The sequence below is a fragment of the Chelon labrosus genome (genome assembly GCF_963514085.1).
Source record: "Chelon labrosus genome assembly, chromosome: 11".
In the NCBI taxonomy this organism is placed as follows: domain Eukaryota; kingdom Metazoa; phylum Chordata; class Actinopteri; order Mugiliformes; family Mugilidae; genus Chelon; species Chelon labrosus.
The window spans coordinates 58582-77953 of record NC_140344.1 but is presented as its reverse complement, the minus strand read 5'-3'; positions in this window follow the sequence as shown (position 1 = coordinate 77953).

Below are 19372 nucleotides of genomic sequence, written 5' to 3'. Positions count from 1 at the left end.
GACTGACAAAACATTAGGGACTCTCAGACTGTTACAATGGGGAGACAGAACACTCCATGACCCCCCCCCCCCCCCCCCCCCCTCCCTCTCGCTCTCTCTCTCCCTCTCCCTCCTTCCCTCTCTCTCTCCCTCCCTCCTCTGTTGGTGCTATCACTTTATTAGGTAAGTGAGTTTCTAGAATTATTTATATGTTAAGTGTTTGTGCCCAACATAGCTGAACTGTTAATAGAAGTTAACTACTAGCTGCCCAATGTTTTAGCCTTAGGCTAGCCTTCCAGCATAGCTCATGTATGTTAGCGAGCTAGCGGAGCTAGCAGCTAGCTAACCGCCGCGGACTAAACCGCGGAGTTAGCCTCGAGCTAACCGCGAGCTAGCCTCGAGCTAACCGCAAGCTAACCGGGATTTAACCGCGAGCTAACCGGGACTTAACCGCGAGCTAACCGGGATTTAACCGCGGACCCGCGGGAGTTAGCCGCGAGCTAACGCGGAGGCTAGTGGGGTTAGCCACTAAAACTGTGTCAAACTGAAAAATATATTATTCCACCACATAAAGTAGGAAACGTTTATGGCTTGTAACAACATTAATGACAGTATATATAAATAATTGGAGTAATTTAATATAATATGATATTTTTAATTAAATAAATAATGAGCTGTTGAACACTCATAAGAGTTATATTCAGTATGTTACATAACATTATTTGACATGTCTATTTGTCTGCGTATAGTTTTCCTCCAGCTGATCCAGACAGACTGCAGTGACGTCCAACATGAGACAAAGAGCTGGACTAACAGGACAGTTTGAAGGTCTTCACTTCATCGCTGATTCCTTGTTACAGCCTGGATGTGTTAAGTTTAATATTGACGTTTTTCTAACTGTAAGACTGTGCCGTAAACTGTTAAACTATTGCTCAGGTAGGAGTAATGAGTTTTATTGTTAAAATTATTATGATTAACGATCAATTATTACGATTTGCTCGTTCTTTGTCTGGGGATCCTCGTGAGGACAGCCCTCTTAAAGGTGGGGGTGTGACGATCCCTCCCACTCTCTTCCTTATTTGATGCTGGCTTTCAGGTGGAGCTGGGAGGGGTCTGCTGCCTGTACCTGCCCTTCAGTTTGTAGAAGGCGAAGCATAAAGGACGACCCTTCTCAGTGTCTCTCTCTCTCAGCCAGGCCTACTGCATCCTCCTCATCCTGTTTGGTTTGTTGTACCCTGCATGACATCAAACTCACACCCATCCAGTCAGAAGGAACCAGGCCTTAAATGACTATTTGAGTTGTGCTTTTTGTTATAGCTGCTGCTCATGGTAGTAAAGACATGCTACTTAGTAAAGACATTCGCGACGTAAGTCGCGAATACTTTCATACCTGTCTTGACCTGACCATTACTTTTTGTAGTCAAACATGAAATTATTTGCAACGTAAGTCGCAAATATTTTCACCAGGATTATATTATGACTATATGAACAGGTGATCATTAAAGCATCATAGCATCTTAGTATAATTGCATTGTAGCATCTTAGCATCGTAGCAACATAGTATCTTAGCTTTGTAGCATCTTAGTATCATAGCATCTCAGTATCTTAGCATCATAGCATTGTAGCATCTTGGCATAGTAGCATCATCGTAGCATCGTAGCATCGTACTATCACAGCAATATAGCATGGTATCGCAGACTGCTGCGGCCACTGCATCACTCTCGCGATTTCCCGCAGGGGAATTGTCTAGTTAGTGATGCAGTGCTACGCAATGCAAACTATTGACCCTCATAGCAAAGCTATGGGAGTCAATAGTTTGCAGTGCGAAGCACTGCAAACTATTGTTCTTCACTACGTTTTTCTTCTTATTATTATTAGTGATGCAGTGCTACGCAATGCAAACTATTGACCCCCCTCATAGCAAAGCTATGGGGGTCAATAGTTTGCAGTGCGAAGCACTGCAAACTATTGTTCTTCACTACGTTTTTCTTCTTATTATTATTATTATTATTATTATTATTAAACTTTTTCCTACGCATTTTCGAAACCTTTCAACTCAAATACCGTTCGTCGCACACAGACACAAAATACATCAAAACGTGCGTCTCGATCGGACTCGGTGTGCTTCTATACAGTTCTTTCAAACAAGATTTTTTCGCGACGTAGTCGCGAAAAAACTGCGACAAATTTCCCTATTGAAATGAATGGAGAAGCCTGAAAAAAAAAAAAATTCAACAGACATTTTCAACAATGAACTGCTCTGGCATACTTTAACCGAGAGACTTCATTTAAACTTTAAAACGTAGGTACTCTTGCCTTCTCTTCAGAGATTCACTTCACTTGTCGACAACTTTTACCGTTTTTAAACTATGAAGCCTCAGAGTTGTGTAGGTTTTTACTCAAATTTCAGGGTTTATAATGGGTGTGTATTGCGCGGAATGTTTGTGCTAGAGTGGATGACATCATCAGCTAGAGTGAGGAGGGGAGAAGAAAGTTAGTCAAAAAACTGCACAGAAACTGCTCCCGTGGCCACAAATTTCACACGACAGACATAATTTATACATAGAAACGTAGGAAAATGTGTCTTCTCACTCAAATTCGTCTGCTAAAGCTGTAAGTCTTATAGTTTTGGCGTCAGACACAAAGATGCGCCAGCAACACCCACCCACAGCTCCATAGACTGCCATGTTAAAAAGGCAGGGAAATTTCTGGAGGAAAGCAGACGTAACCTTTCTTTGAATCGCTTTGAATAGGTCACATTTCTTCATTTTACCTACAAATTACACATCTAGACGTTCAGGAAAGCCTCAAGATGCCCAAAGTTAAGTCGGTTCAATGATTGGAAATACGGTTTGGCCACAAGTCCTTCCTGTTCGAGGCGATTTTTCAGCATTTTCTCTCTCTTTCCCCGTCTTCCAACTGACATTCTAACAGGAGCAGTTGACCCTGGTAGCCATGACAACCAGACCCCAACCAGCTTACACACGTTCACACACGCAGCTGCTGGGGACGAGAGGCGGGAAAAGAGCTCTCAGTGGAAAACATGATCTGCCAAAACATTAAAACCCCCCAAACCATTACTGCAGTACTGTAGGGGGCCAGAACCTGACATTATGACCGTTTCCTTTATTTTAAACACAAATTATATCTGGCTGCTTTGCTGAAACTCCTGACACAACATCCCTGACCCGTTTCCTTCATCTTATTAGGTCAGTGAAAAGCTAAACTGCTAACAGACGCTAACGACTAGCCGCCCAGTGATTTAGCCGACGACTAGCCTTCCAGCATAGCTCATGTATGTTAGCAAGCTAGCGGAGCTAACGGAGCTAGCTAGCCGCTAGCTTAACGCCGCGGACTCAACCGCGGAGTTAGCCTCGAGCTAACCGCTAACTAACCGCTAGCTAACCGGGATTTAACCGCGGACCCGCGGGAGTTAAACACGAATTAGCCGCGGCAGTTCGCCGTGAGCTAACGCGGAGGCTAGTGGGGTTAGCCGCCGGCTAATTCGCCGCCTTGCTAGCGGGTGCTTATCACAGTAATAATGTTGAAGTTTTACAATTTAAAGGGAAGATATTTTTAAATTAAACTGTGTCAAACTGAAAAATATATTATTCCACCACATAAAGTAGGAAACATTTATGGCTTGCAACAACATTAATGACAGTATATATATATAATTGGAGTAATTTAATATAATATGATGTTTTTAATTAAATAAATAATGAGCTGTTGAACACTCATAAGAGTTATATTAAGTATGTTACATAACATTATTTGACATGTCTATTTGTCTGCCTATAGTTTTCCTCCAGCTGATCCAGACAGACTGCAGTGACGTCCAACATGAGACAAAGAGCTGGACTCGCAGGACAATTTGAAGGTCTTCACTTCATCGCTGATTCCTTGTTACAGCCTGGATGTGTTAAGTTTAATATTATTGTTTATCTAACTGTAAGACTGTGCCGTAAACTGTTAAACTATTGCTCAGGTAGGAGTAATGAGTTTTATTGTTAAAATTATTATGATTAACGATCAATTGTTACGATTTGCTCGTTCTTTGTCTGGGGATCCTAGTGAGATCCCTCCCACTCTCTTCCTTATTTGATGCTGGCTTTCAGGTGGAGCTGGGAGGGCTCTGCTGCCTGTACCTGCCCTTCAGTTTGTAGAAGGCGAAGCATAAAGGACGACCCTTCTCAGTGTCTCTCTCTCTCAGCCAGGCCTACTGCATCCTCCTCATCCTGTTTGGTTTGTTGTACCCTGCATGACATCAAACTCACACCCATCCAGTCAGAAGGAACCAGGCCTTAAATGACTATTTGAGTTGTGCTTTTTGTTATAGCTGCTGCTCATGGTAGTAAAGACATGCTACTTAGTAAAGACATTCGCGACGTAAGTCGCGAATACTTTCATACCTGTCTTGACCTGACCATTACTTTTTGTAGTCAAACATGAAATTATTTGCAACGTTAGTCGCAAATATTTTCACCAGGATTATATTATGACTATATGAACAGGTGATCATTAAAGCATCATAGCATCTTAGTATAATTGCATTGTAGCATCTTAGCATCGTAGCAACATAGTATCTTAGCTTTGTAGCATCTTAGTATCATAGCATCTTAGTATCTTAGCATCATAGCATTGTAGTAGCATCTCGGCATAGTAGCATCATCATAGCATCGTAGCATCGTACTGTCGCAGCAATATAGCATGGTATCGCAGACTGCTGCGGCCACTGCATCACTCTCGCGATTTCCCGCAGGGGAATTGTCTAGTTATTATTAAACTTTTTCCTACGCATTTTCGAAACCTTTCAACTCAAATACCGTTCGTCGCACACAGACACAAAATACATCAAAACGTGCGTCTCGATCGGACTCGGTGTGCTTCTATACAGTTCTTTCAAACAAGATTTTTTCGCGACGTAGTCGCGAAAAAACTGCGACAAATTTCCCTATTGAAATGAATGGAGAAGCCCGAAAAAAAAAAAAATTCAACAGACATTTTCAACAATGAACTGCTCTGGCATACTTTAACCGAGAGACTTCATTTAAACTTTAAAACGTAGGTACTCTTGCCTTCTCTTCAGAGATTCACTTCACTTGTCGACAACTTTTACCGTTTTTAAACTATGAAGCCTCAGAGTTGTGTAGGTTTTTACTCAAATTTCAGGGTTTATAATGGGTGTGTATTGCGCGGAATGTTTGTGCTAGAGTGGATGACATCATCAGCTAGAGTGAGGAGGGGAGAAGAAAGTTAGTCAAAAAACTGCACAGAAACTGCTCCCGTGGCCACAAATTTCACACGACAGACATAATTTATACATAGAAACGTAGGAAAATGTGTCTTCTCACTCAAATTCGTCTGCTAAAGCTGTAAGTCTTATAGTTTTGGCGTCAGACACAAAGATGCGCCAGCAACACCCACCCACAGCTCCATAGACTGCCATGTTAAAAAGGCAGGGAAATTTCTGGAGGAAAGCAGACGTAACCTTTCTTTGAATCGCTTTGAATAGGTCACATTTCTTCATTTTACCTACAAATTACACATCTAGACGTTCAGGAAAGCCTCAAGATGCCCAAAGTTAAGTCGGTTCAATGATTGGAAATACGGTTTGGCCACAAGTCCTTCCTGTTCGAGGCGATTTTTCAGCATTTTCTCTCTCTTTCCCCGTCTTCCAACTGACATTCTAACAGGAGCAGTTGACCCTGGTAGCCATGACAACCAGACCCCCACCAGCTTACACACGTTCACACACGCAGCTGCTGGGGACGAGAGGCGGGAAAAGAGCTCTCAGTGGAAAACATGATCTGCCAAAACATTAAAACCCCCCAAACCATTACTGCAGTACTGTAGGGGGCCAGAACCTGACATTATGACCTTTTTCTTTATTTTAAACACAAATTATATCTGGCTGCTTTGCTGAAACTCCTGACACAACATCCCTGACCCGTTTCCTTCATCTTATTAGGTCAGTGAATAGCTAAACTGCTAACAGACGCTAACGACTAGCCGCCCAGTGATTTAGCCGACGACTGGCCTTCCAGCATAGCTCATGTATGTTAGCAAGCTAGCGGAGCTAACGGAGCTAGCTAGCCGCTAGCTTAACGCCGCGGACTCAACCGCGGAGTTAGCCTCGAGCTAACCGCTAACTAACCGCTAGCTAACCGGGATTTAACCGCGGACCCGCGGGAGTTAAACACGAATTAGCCGCGGCAGTTCGCCGTGAGCTAACGCGGAGGCTAGTGGGGTTAGCCGCCGGCTAATTCGCCGCCTTGCTAGCGGGTGCTTATCACAGTAATAATGTTGAAGTTTTACAATTTAAAGGGAAGATATTTTTAAATTAAACTGTGTCAAACTGAAAAATATATTATTCCACCACATAAAGTAGGAAACATTTATGGCTTGCAACAACATTAATGACAGTATATATATATAATTGGAGTCATTTAATATAATATGATGTTTTTAATTAAATAAATAATGAGCTGTTGAACACTCATAAGAGTTATATTAAGTATGTTACATAACATTATTTGACATGTCTATTTGTCTGCCTATAGTTTTCCTCCAGCTGATCCAGACAGACTGCAGTGACGTCCAACATGAGACAAAGAGCTGGACTCGCAGGACAATTTGAAGGTCTTCACTTCATCGCTGATTCCTTGTTACAGCCTGGATGTGTTAAGTTTAATATTATTGTTTATCTAACTGTAAGACTGTGCCGTAAACTGTTAAACTATTGCTCAGGTAGGAGTAATGAGTTTTATTGTTAAAATTATTATGATTAACGATCAATTGTTACGATTTGCTCGTTCTTTGTCTGGGGATCCTAGTGAGATCCCTCCCACTCTCTTCCTTATGTGATGCTGGCTTTCAGGTGGAGCTGGGAGGGCTCTGCTGCCTGTACCTGCCCTTCAGTTTGTAGAAGGGCGTAAAGGACGACCCTTCTCAGTGTCTCTCTCTCTCAGCCAGGCCTACTGCATCCTCCTCATCCTGTTTGGTTTGTTGTACCCTGCATGACATCAAACTCACACCCATCCAGTCAGAAGGAACCAGGCCTTAAATGACTATTTGAGTTGTGCTTTTTGTTATAGCTGCTGCTCATGGTAGTAAAGACATGCTACTTAGTAAAGACATTCGCGACGTAAGTCGCGAATACTTTCATACCTGTCTTGACCTGACCATTACTTTTTGTAGTCAAACATGAAATTATTTGCGACGTAAGTCGCAAATATTTTCACCAGGATTATATTATGACTATATGAACAGGTGATCATTAAAGCATCATAGCATCTTAGTATAATTGCATTGTAGCATCTTAGCATCGTAGCAACATAGTATCTTAGCTTTGTAGCATCTTAGTATCATAGCATCTTAGTATCTTGGCATAGTAGCATCATCATAGCATCGTACTATCACAGCAATATAGCATGGTATCGCAGACTGCTGCGGCCACTGCATCACTCTCGCGATTTCCCGCAGGGGAATTGTCTAGTTAGTGCCGAGTGCCTATGACACGAGGCCACTCCTCCCATAGCAAGCTATGGGAGGAGTGGCCTCGTGCCATAGGCACGAGGCCACTATTGATCTTCTGCGTGTTTCTTTGCAGTTTTATTTTTACTTATTATTCATTTTCCGCCCTTTTTCGCCGATTAATGCGGCCCGAACCGGCGAGAGGACCCCAACACATGATATATCAAAACGTGTGTTTTGATCCCGAATCCCGTGCTATTACTTTTATAAGGGATTCGTGAGTTTTTCGCGAATTTATTCGCGAAAAACCGCGATAAATTTCCCATTGAAATGAATGGAGAAGCCCGAAAAAATAAATAAATCAACAGACATTTTCAACAATGAACTGCTCTGGCATACTTTAACCGAGAGACTTCATTTGAACTTTAAAACGTAGGTACTCTTGCCTTCTCTTCAGAGATTCACTTCACTTATCGACAACTTTTACCGTTTTTAAACTATGAAGCCTCAGAGTTGTGTAGGTTTTTACTCAAATTTCAGGGTTTATAATGGGTGTGTATTGCGCGGAATGTTTGTGCTAGAGTGGATGACATCATCAGCTAGAGTGAGGAGGAGAGAAGAAAATTAGTCAAAAAACTGTACAGAAACTGCTCCCATGGCCACAAATTTCACACGACAGACATAATTTATACATAGAAACGTAGGAAAATTTGTCTTCTCACTCATATCCGTCTGCTAAAGCTGTAAGTCTTATAGTTTTGGCGTCAGACACAAAGATGCGCCAGCAACACCCATCCACAGCTCCATAGACTGCCATGTTAAAAAGGCAGGGAAATTTCTGGAGGAAAGCAGAAGTAACCTTTTTTGAATCGCTTTAAATAGGTCACATTTCTTCATTTTACCCACAAATTGCATATGTAGACGTTCAGGAAAGCCTCAAGATGCCCAAAGTTAAGTCGGTTCAATGATTGGAAATACGGTTTGGCCACAAGTCCTTCCTGTTCGAGGCGTTTTTTCAGCATTTTCTCTCTCTCTCCCCGTCTTCCAACTGACATTCTGACAGGAGCAGTTGACCCTGGTAGCCATGACAACCAGACCCGAGTGGCGGGAAAAGAGCTCTGAGTGGATAACAGGATCTGCCAAAACATTAAAACCCCCTCAAACCATTACTGCAGTACTGTAGGGGGCCAGAACCTGACATTATGACCCCCCCACTCCAACCCCCCCCACCCCCCCTCCCACTATAGCATTACAGACACAGACTGCCAAAACATTATGACCCCTCAACCCATTACAGGACTATAGTAGGGAGCCAGAATCTGACACTATGACCCCCCCCCCTCCACTCCATTTAAGCATTACAGACACAGACTGCCAAAACATTATGACCCCCTAAACCCATTACAGGACTATAGTAGGGAGCCAGAACCTGACACTATGACCCCCCCACTCCAACCCCCCCACCTCCCCTCCCACTATAGCATTACAGACACAGACTGACAAAACATTAGGGACTCTCAGACTGTTACAATGGGGAGACAGAACACTCCATGACCCCCCCCCCCCCCCCCTCTCTCCCTCTCCCTCTCCCTCCTTCCCTCTCTCTCTCTCTCCCTCGTCTGTTGGTGCTATCACTTTATTAGGTAAGTGAGTTTCTAGAATTATTTATATGTTAAGTGTTTGTGCCCAACATAGCTGAACTGTTAATAGAAGTTAACTACTAGCTGCCCAATGTTTTAGCCTTAGGCTAGCCTTCCAGCAGAGCTCATGTATGTTAGCGAGCTAGCGGAGCTAGCAGCTAGCTAACCGCCGCGGACTAAACCGCGGAGTTAGCCTCGAGCTAACCGCGAGCTAGCCTCGAGCTAACCGCAAGCTAACCGGGATTTAACCGCGAGCTAACATTAATGACAGTATATATAAATAATTGGAGTAATTCAATATAATATGATATTTTTAATTAAATAAATAATGAGCTGTTGAACACTCATAAGAGTTATATTCAGTATGTTACATAACATTATTTGACATGTACTATTACTATTACTATTTGAGGGTATTGTGAAGCTATACCACACTAAGCCAATGCTAAAATTAGTGGCTAGCGCATCATGCTAATTGCTAACATTTGTGGTTAATGCTTTACTGCCATGAGTAGCTAGCGTGCTAGCCGCTCGTGGTAGTAAAGACATGCTAATTGCTAACATTAGTGGCTAATGCTTTACTACCAAGAGCAGCCAGCGTGCTAGCTGCTCGTGGTAGTAAAGACACGCTAATTGCTAACATTAGCGGCTAATGCTTGACTGCATGTAAAGACATGCTAATTGCTAACATTAGCAGCTAATGCTAGAATTAGTGGCTCATGTGTGTAAATATACATGTTAAAAATTACTATTTGAGGGTATTGTGAAGCTATACCACACTAAGCCAATGCTAAAATTAGTGGCTAGCGCATCATGCTAATTGCTAACATTTGTGGTTAATGCTTTACTGCCATGAGTAGCTAGCGTGCTAGCCGCTCGTGGTAGTAAAGACATGCTAATTGCTAACATTAGTGGCTAATGCTTTACTACCAAGAGCAGCCAGCGTGCTCGCTGCTCATGGTAGTAACTCAACTCTCAACTCAACTTTATTTATAAAGCCCTTTAAAACAGCTGTGGCTGACACAAAGTGCTGTACATAAAATACAACCTAAAATATAAGACATCAAACATAAGAGACAATATAAAAGCAATAAAAACAATATAAAAACAATAATAAATGATAAACAGTATTAAAATAATAATAAAACAGAACAGAAAACAGGGTCTCATGCTGTGTTAAAGGCCAAAGAATAAAAATGGGTCTTAAGATGTGTTTTAAAAATGGACAGCGAAGGGGCTTGTCTGATGTGTAGGGGGAGATCGTTCCATAATTTAGGACCGGCACCAGAAAAGGCTCTATCCCCTCTGAGCCTCCGTTTGGCCCTTGGTACCTCCAGGAGCAGCTCAGAGAGGTAAGGCGGGGCGAGACCATTTAAAGATTTAAAAACAAATAAAAGAATCTTAAAATGGACTCTAAAATGCACAGGCAGCCAATGGAGAGAGGCTAAAATGGGAGTAATGTGCTCCCTCTTACGTGCTCCAGTTAAAAGGCGAGCGGCAGCATTTTGAACCAACTGGAGACGTCCGAGGGAGGATTGGCTGACTCCAAGATGAAGTGCGTTACAGTAATCCAGCCGCGAAGTAATGAAGGCGTGGATTACTGTTTCAAAATGCTTACGTGCAAGGAAAGGCTTCACCTTTGCCAGCTGCCTAAGGTGAAAGAAGCTGGACTTTACTATTGCACCAATTTGCCGATCAAGTTTAAAATCACTATCCATCCTAAAACCCAAGTTTGTGACTATTTGCTTCCTGTAACCCACCAAGGGGCCCAAATCAACAGGAGGTGGTTTGCTGGGGCCACCGGGACTGAACACCATCACTTCAGTTTTATTTTCATTAAATTTTAAAAAGTTCAAGGACATCCAAGCTTTAATGTCCTCAAGACATAAAAGAAGCGATTTCAGGGAGAACGCATCCTTCTTTCTTAGTGGCACATAGATCTGGCTGTCATCAGCGTAACAATGAAAAAAGATCCCATGCTTTCTCAGGATTGAACCCAGGGGCAGCAGGTACAATGAGAAAAGTAGGGGCCCTAAAATTGAACCCTGTGGAACCCCATATGACAGCGGAGCAGAGCGGGACTCAGAACCACCAAGGCGTATGCACATGGTCCTGTTTGCCAGGTAGGACTTAAACCAGTCCAGGGCGGTGCCAGAAATACCTACTAGGTGCTGCAATCGATGCACCAAAATGCTGTGGTCCACGGTATCAAAAGCCGAAGACAAGTCCAGAAGCACAAGAGTCACGTAGTCTCCAGAGTCATTTGCCAGGAGGATGTCATTAAAAACTCTTAATAGAGCTGACTCTGTGCTATGCATTGAGTAAAGACATGCTAATTGCTAACATTAGCGGCTAATGCTTGACTGCATGTAAAGACATGCTAATTGCTAACATTAGTGGCTAATGCTTTACTACCAAGAGCAGCCAGCGTGCTAGCTGCTCATGGTAGTAAAGACATGCTAATTGCTAACATTAGCGGCTAATGCTTGACTGCATGTAAAGACATGCTAATTGCTAACATTTGTGGCTAATGCTAGAATTAGTGGCTCATGTGTGTAAATATACATGTTAAAAATTACTATTTGAGGGTATTGTGAAGCTATACCACACTAAGCCAATGCTAAAATTAGTGGCTAGCGCATCATGCTAATTGCTAACATTAGCGGCTAATGCTTGACTGCATGTAAAGACATGCTAATTGCTAACATTTGTGGCTAATGCTAGAATTAGTGGCTCATGTGTGTAAATATACATGTTAAAAATTACTATTTGAGGGTATTGTGAAGCTATACCACACTAAGCCAATGCTAAAATTGGTGGCTAGCGCATCATGCTAATTGCTAACATTTGTGGTTAATGCTTTACTGCCATGAGTAGCTAGCGTGCTAGCCGCTCGTGGTAGTAAAGACATGCTAATTGCTAACATTAGCGGCTAATGCTTGATTGCATGTAAAGACATGCTAATTGCTAACATTTGTGGCTAATGCTAGAAATAGTGGCTCATGTGTGTAAAAATACATGTTAAAAATTACTATTTGTGGGTATTGTGAAGCTATACCACACTAAGCCAATGCGAAAGTTAGTGGCTAGCGCATCATGCTAATTGCTAACATTAGCAGCTAATGCTAGAATTAGTGGCTCGTGTGTAAATATACATGTTAAAAATTAGTATTTGAGGGTATTATGAAGCTATACCACACTAAGCCAATGCTAAAATTAGTGGCTAGCGCATCATGCTAATTGCTAACATTTGTGGTTAATGCTTTACTGCTATGAGTAGCTAGCGTGCTAGCCGCTCGTGGTAGTAAAGACATGCTAATTGCTAACATTAGCGGCTAATGCTTGACTGCATGTAAAGACATGCTAATTGTTAACATTTGTGGCTAATGCTAGAATTAGTGGCTCATGTGTGTAAATATACATGTTAAAAATTACTATTTGAGGTGTGCTTTTTCAATGCAGAACCCCGGCAACAGCCCACTCGGCACTTCAAAAATTTCCGCGGGAATTTTCTAGTTATTATTAAACTTTTTCCTACGGCCGATTTTCGAAACCTTTCAACTCAAATACCGTTCGTCGCACACAGACACAAAATACGTCAAAACGTGCGTCTCGATCGGACTCGGTGTGCTTCTATACAGTTCTTTCAAACAAGATTTTTTCGCGACGTAGTCGCGAAAAAACTGCGACAAATTTCCCAATTGAAATGAATGGAGAAGCCCGAAAAAAAAAAAAATTCAACAGACATTTTCAACAATGAACTGCTCTGGCATACTTTAACCGAGAGACTTCATTTAAACTTTAAAACGTAGGTACTCTTGCCTTCTCTTCAGAGATTCACTTCACTTGTCGACAACTTTTACCGTTTTTAAACTATGAAGCCTCAGAGTTGTGTAGGTTTTTACTCAAATTTCAGGGTTTATAATGGGTGTGTATTGCGCGGAATGTTTGTGCTAGAGTGGATGACATCATCAGCTAGAGTGAGGAGGGGAGAAGAAAGTTAGTCAAAAAACTGCACAGAAACTGCTCCCGTGGCCACAAATTTCACACGACAGACATAATTTATACATAGAAACGTAGGAAAATGTGTCTTCTCACTCAAATTCGTCTGCTAAAGCTGTAAGTCTTATAGTTTTGGCATCAGACACAAAGATGCGCCAGCAACACCCACCCACAGCTCCATAGACTGCCATGTTAAAAAGGCAGGGAAATTTCTGGAGGAAAGCAGACGTAACCTTTCTTTGAATCGCTTTGAATAGGTCACATTTCTTCATTTTACCTACAAATTACACATCTAGACGTTCAGGAAAGCCTCAAGATGCCCAAAGTTAAGTCGGTTCAATGATTGGAAATACGGTTTGGCCACAAGTCCTTCCTGTTCGAGGCGATTTTTCAGCATTTTCTCTCTCTTTCCCCGTCTTCCAACTGACATTCTAACAGGAGCAGTTGACCCTGGTAGCCATGACAACCAGACCCCAACCAGCTTACACACGTTCACACACGCAGCTGCTGGGGACGAGAGGCGGGAAAAGAGCTCTCAGTGGAAAACATGATCTGCCAAAACATTAAAACCCCCCAAACCATTACTGCAGTACTGTAGGGGGCCAGAACCTGACATTATGACCTTTTCCTTTATTTTAAACACAAATTATATCTGGCTGCTTTGCTGAAACTCCTGACACAACATCCCTGACCCGTTTCCTTCATCTTATTAGGTCAGTGAATAGCTAAACTGCTAACAGACGCTAACGACTAGCCGCCCAGTGATTTAGCCGACGACTAGCCTTCCAGCATAGCTCATGTATGTTAGCAAGCTAGCGGAGCTAACGGAGCTAGCTAGCCGCTAGCTTAACGCCGCGGACTCAACCGCGGAGTTAGCCTCGAGCTAACCGCTAACTAACCGCTAGCTAACCGGGATTTAACCGCGGACCCGCGGGAGTTAAACACGAATTAGCCGCGGCAGTTCGCCGTGAGCTAACGCGGAGGCTAGTGGGGTTAGCCGCCGGCTAATTCGCCGCCTTGCTAGCGGGTGCTTATCACAGTAATAATGTTGAAGTTTTACAATTTAAAGGGAAGATATTTTTAAATTAAACTGTGTCAAACTGAAAAATATATTATTCCACCACATAAAGTAGGAAACATTTATGGCTTGCAACAACATTAATGACAGTATATATATATAATTGGAGTAATTTAATATAATATGATGTTTTTAATTAAATAAATAATGAGCTGTTGAACACTCATAAGAGTTATATTAAGTATGTTACATAACATTATTTGACATGTCTATTTGTCTGCCTATAGTTTTCCTCCAGCTGATCCAGACAGACTGCAGTGACGTCCAACATGAGACAAAGAGCTGGACTCGCAGGACAATTTGAAGGTCTTCACTTCATCGCTGATTCCTTGTTACAGCCTGGATGTGTTAAGTTTAATATTATTGTTTATCTAACTGTAAGACTGTGCCGTAAACTGTTAAACTATTGCTCAGGTAGGAGTAATGAGTTTTATTGTTAAAATTATTATGATTAACGATCAATTGTTACGATTTGCTCGTTCTTTGTCTGGGGATCCTAGTGAGATCCCTCCCACTCTCTTCCTTATTTGATGCTGGCTTTCAGGTGGAGCTGGGAGGGCTCTGCTGCCTGTACCTGCCCTTCAGTTTGTAGAAGGCGAAGCATAAAGGACGACCCTTCTCAGTGTCTCTCTCTCTCAGCCAGGCCTACTGCATCCTCCTCATCCTGTTTGGTTTGTTGTACCCTGCATGACATCAAACTCACACCCATCCAGTCAGAAGGAACCAGGCCTTAAATGACTATTTGAGTTGTGCTTTTTGTTATAGCTGCTGCTCATGGTAGTAAAGACATGCTACTTAGTAAAGACATTCGCGACGTAAGTCGCGAATACTTTCATACCTGTCTTGACCTGACCATTACTTTTTGTAGTCAAACATAAAATTATTTGCAACGTTAGTCGCAAATATTTTCACCAGGATTATATTATGACTATATGAACAGGTGATCATTAAAGCATCATAGCATCTTAGTATAATTGCATTGTAGCATCTTAGCATCGTAGCAACATAGTATCTTAGCTTTGTAGCATCTTAGTATCATAGCATCTTAGTATCTTAGCATCATAGCATTGTAGTAGCATCTCGGCATAGTAGCATCATCATAGCATCGTAGCATCGTACTGTCGCAGCAATATAGCATGGTATCGCAGACTGCTGCGGCCACTGCATCACTCTCGCGATTTCCCGCAGGGGAATTGTCTAGTTAGTGATGCAGTGCTACGCAATGCAAACTATTGACCCTCATAGCAAAGCTATGGGAGTCAATAGTTTGCAGTGCGAAGCACTGCAAACTATTGTTCTTCACTACGTTTTTCTTCTTATTATTATTATTATTATTATTAAACTTTTTCCTACGGCCGATTTTCGAAACCTTTCAACTCAAATACCGTTCGTCGCACAGAGACACAAAATACATCAAAACGTGCGTCTCGATCGGACTCGGTGTGCTTCTATACAGTTCTTTCAAACAAGATTTTTTCGCGACATAGTCGCGAAAAAACTGCGACAAATTTCCCAATTGAAATGAATGGAGAAGCCCGAAAAAAAAAAAATTTCAACAGACATTTTCAACAATCAACTGCTCTGGCATACTTTAACCGAGAGACTTCATTTCAACTTTAAAACGTAGGTACTCTTGCCTTCTCTTCAGAGACTCACTTCACTTATAGACAACTTTTACCGTTTTTAAACTATGAAGCCTCAGAGTTGTGTAGGTTTTTACTCAAATTTCAGGGTTTATAATGGGTGTGTATTGCGCGGAATGTTTGTGCTAGAGTGGATGACATCATCAGCTAGAGTGAGGAGGGGAGACGAAAATTAGTCAAAAAACTGTACAGAAACTGCTCCCGTGGCCACAAATTTCACACGACAGACATAATTTATGCATAGAAACGTAGGAAAATTTGTCTTCTCACTCAAATTCGTCTGCTAAAGCTGTAAGTCTTATAGTTTTGGCGTCAGACACAAAGATGCACCAGCAACACCCATCCACAGCTCCATAGACTGCCATGTTAAAAAGGCAGGGAAATTTCTGGAGGAAAGCAGACGTAACCTTTCTTTGAATCGCTTTTAACAGGTCACATTTCTTCATTTTACCCACAAATTACATATGTAGACGTTCAGGAAAGCCTCAAGATGCCCAAAGTTAAGTCGGTTCAATGATTGGAAATACGGTTTGGCCACAAGTCCTTCCTGTTCGAGGCGATTTTTCAGCATTTTCTCTCTCTCTCCCCGTCTTCCAACTGACATTCGAACAGGAGCAGTTGACCCTGGTAGCCATGACAACCAGACCCCAACCAGCTTACACACGTTCACACACGCAGCTGCTGGGGACGAGAGGCGGGAAAAGAGCTCTCAGTGGAAAACATGATCTGCCAAAACATTAAAACCCCCCAAATCATCCCTGTCTGCCATGGTGCTTTCACACAGCTGCTGGGCCTCTTAGCTATAGCTCTTCTCATTGACTGAATGACAACTTCATGTTTGACCTTTTCCTTTATTTTAAACACAAATTATATCTGGCTGCTTTGCTGAAACTCCTGACACAACATCCCTGACCCGTTTCCTTCATCTTATTAGGTCAGTGAATAGCTTAACTGCTAACAGACGCTAACGACTAGCCGCCCAGTGATTTAGCCGACGACTAGCCTTCCAGCATAGCGCATGTATGTTAGCAAGCTAGCGGAGCTAACGGAGCTAGCTAGCCGCTACCTTAACGCCGCGGACTCAACCGCGGAGTTAGCCTCGAGCTAACCGCTAGCTAACCGCTAGCTAACCGGGATTTAACCGCGGACCCGCGGGAGTTAAACACGAATTAGCCGCGGCAGTTAGCCGTGAGCTAACGCGGAGGCTAGTGGGGTTAGCCGCCGGCTAATTCGCCGCCTTGCTAGCGGGTGCTTATCACAGTAATAATGTTGAAGTTTTACAATTTAAAGGGAAGATATTTTTAAATTAAACTGTGTCAAACTGAAAAATATATTATTCCACCACATAAAGTAGGAAACATTTATGGCTTGCAACAACATTAATGACAGTATATATATAATTGGAGTAATTTAATATATGATGTTTTTAATTAAATAAATAATGAGCTGTTGAACACTCATAAGAGTTATATTCAGTATGTTACATAACATTATTTGACATGTCTATTTGTCTGCCTATAGTTTTCCTCCAGCTGATCCAGACAGACTGCAGTGACGTCCAACATGAGACAAAGAGCTGGACTCGCAGGACAATTTGAAGGTCTTCACTTCATCGCTGATTCCTTGTTACAGCCTGGATGTGTTAAGTTTAATATTATTGTATTTCTAACTGTAAGACTGTGCCGTAAACTGTTAAACTATTGCTCAGGTAGGAGTAATGAGTTTTATTGTTAAAATTATTATGATTAACGATCAATTGTTACGATTTGCTCGTTCTTTGTCTGGGGATCCTAGTGAGATCCCTCCCACTCTCTTCCTTATTTGATGCTGGCTTTCAGGTGGAGCTGGGAGGGCTCTGCTGCCTGTACCTGCCCTTCAGTTTGTAGAAGGCGAAGCATAAAGGACGACCCTTCTCAGTGTCTCTCTCTCTCAGCCAGGCCTACTGCATCCTCCTCATCCTGTTTGGTTTGTTGTACCCTGCATGACATCAAACTCACACCCATCCAGTCAGAAGGAACCAGGCCTTAAATGACTATTTGAGTTGTGCTTTTTGTTATAGCTGCTGCTCATGGTAGTAAAGACATGCTACTTAGTAAAGACATTCGCGACGTAAGTCGCGAATACTTTCATACCTGTCTTGACCTGACCATTACTTTTTGTAGTCAAACATGAAATTATTTGCAACGTAAGTCGCAAATATTTTCACCAGGATTATATTATGACTATATGAACAGGTGATCATTAAAGCATCATAGCATCTTAGTATAATTGCATTGTAGCATCTTAGCATCGTAGCAACATAGTATCTTAGCTTTGTAGCATCTTAGTATCATAGCATCTTAGTATCTTAGCATCATAGCATTGTAGTAGCATCTCGGCATAGTAGCATCATCATAGCATCGTAGCATCGTACTGTCGCAGCAATATAGCATGGTATCGCAGACTGCTGCGGCCACTGCATCACTCTCGCGATTTCCCGCAGGGGAATTGTCTAGTTATTATTAAACTTTTTCCTACGGCCGATTTTCGAAACCTTTCAACTCAAATACCGTTCGTCGCACACAGACACAAAATACGTCAAAACGTGCGTCTCGATCGGACTCGGTGTGCTTCTATACAGTTCTTTCAAACAAGATTTTTTCGCGACTACGTCGCGAAAAAACTGCGACAAATTTCCCAATTGAAATGAATGGAGAAGCCCGAAAAAAATAAAAATTCAACAGACATTTTCAACAATGAACTGCTCTGGCATACTTTAACCGAGAGACTTCATTTAAACTTTAAAACGTAGGTACTCTTGCCTTCTCTTCAGAGATTCACTTCACTTGTCGACAACTTTTACCGTTTTTAAACTATGAAGCCTCAGAGTTGTGTAGGTTTTTACTCAAATTTCAGGGTTTATAATGGGTGTGTATTGCGCGGAATGTTTGTGCTAGAGTGGATGACATCATCAGCTAGAGTGAGGAGGGGAGAAGAAAGTTAGTCAAAAAACTGCACAGAAACTGCTCCCGTGGCCACAAATTTCACACGACAGACATAATTTATACATAGAAACGTAGGAAAATGTGTCTTCTCACTCAAATTCGTCTGCTAAAGCTGTAAGTCTTATAGTTTTGGCGTCAGACACAAAGATGCGCCAGCAACACCCACCCACAGCTCCATAGACTGCCATGTTAAAAAGGCAGGGAAATTTCTGGAGGAAAGCAGACGTAACCTTTCTTTGAATCGCTTTAATAGGTCACATTTCTTCATTTTACCCACAAACTGCATATGTAGACGTTCAGGAAAGCCTCAAGATGCCCAAAGTTAAGTCGGTTCAATGATTGGAAATACGGTTTGGCCACAAGTCCTTCCTGTTCGAGGCGATTTTTCAGCATTTTCTCTCTCTTTCCCCGTCTTCCAACTGACATTCTAACAGGAGCAGTTGACCCTGGTAGCCATGACAACCAGACCCCAACCAGCTTACACACGTTCACACACGCAGCTGCAGGGGACGAGAGGCGGGAAAAGAGCTCTCAGTGGAAAACATGATCTGCCAAAACATTAAAACCCCC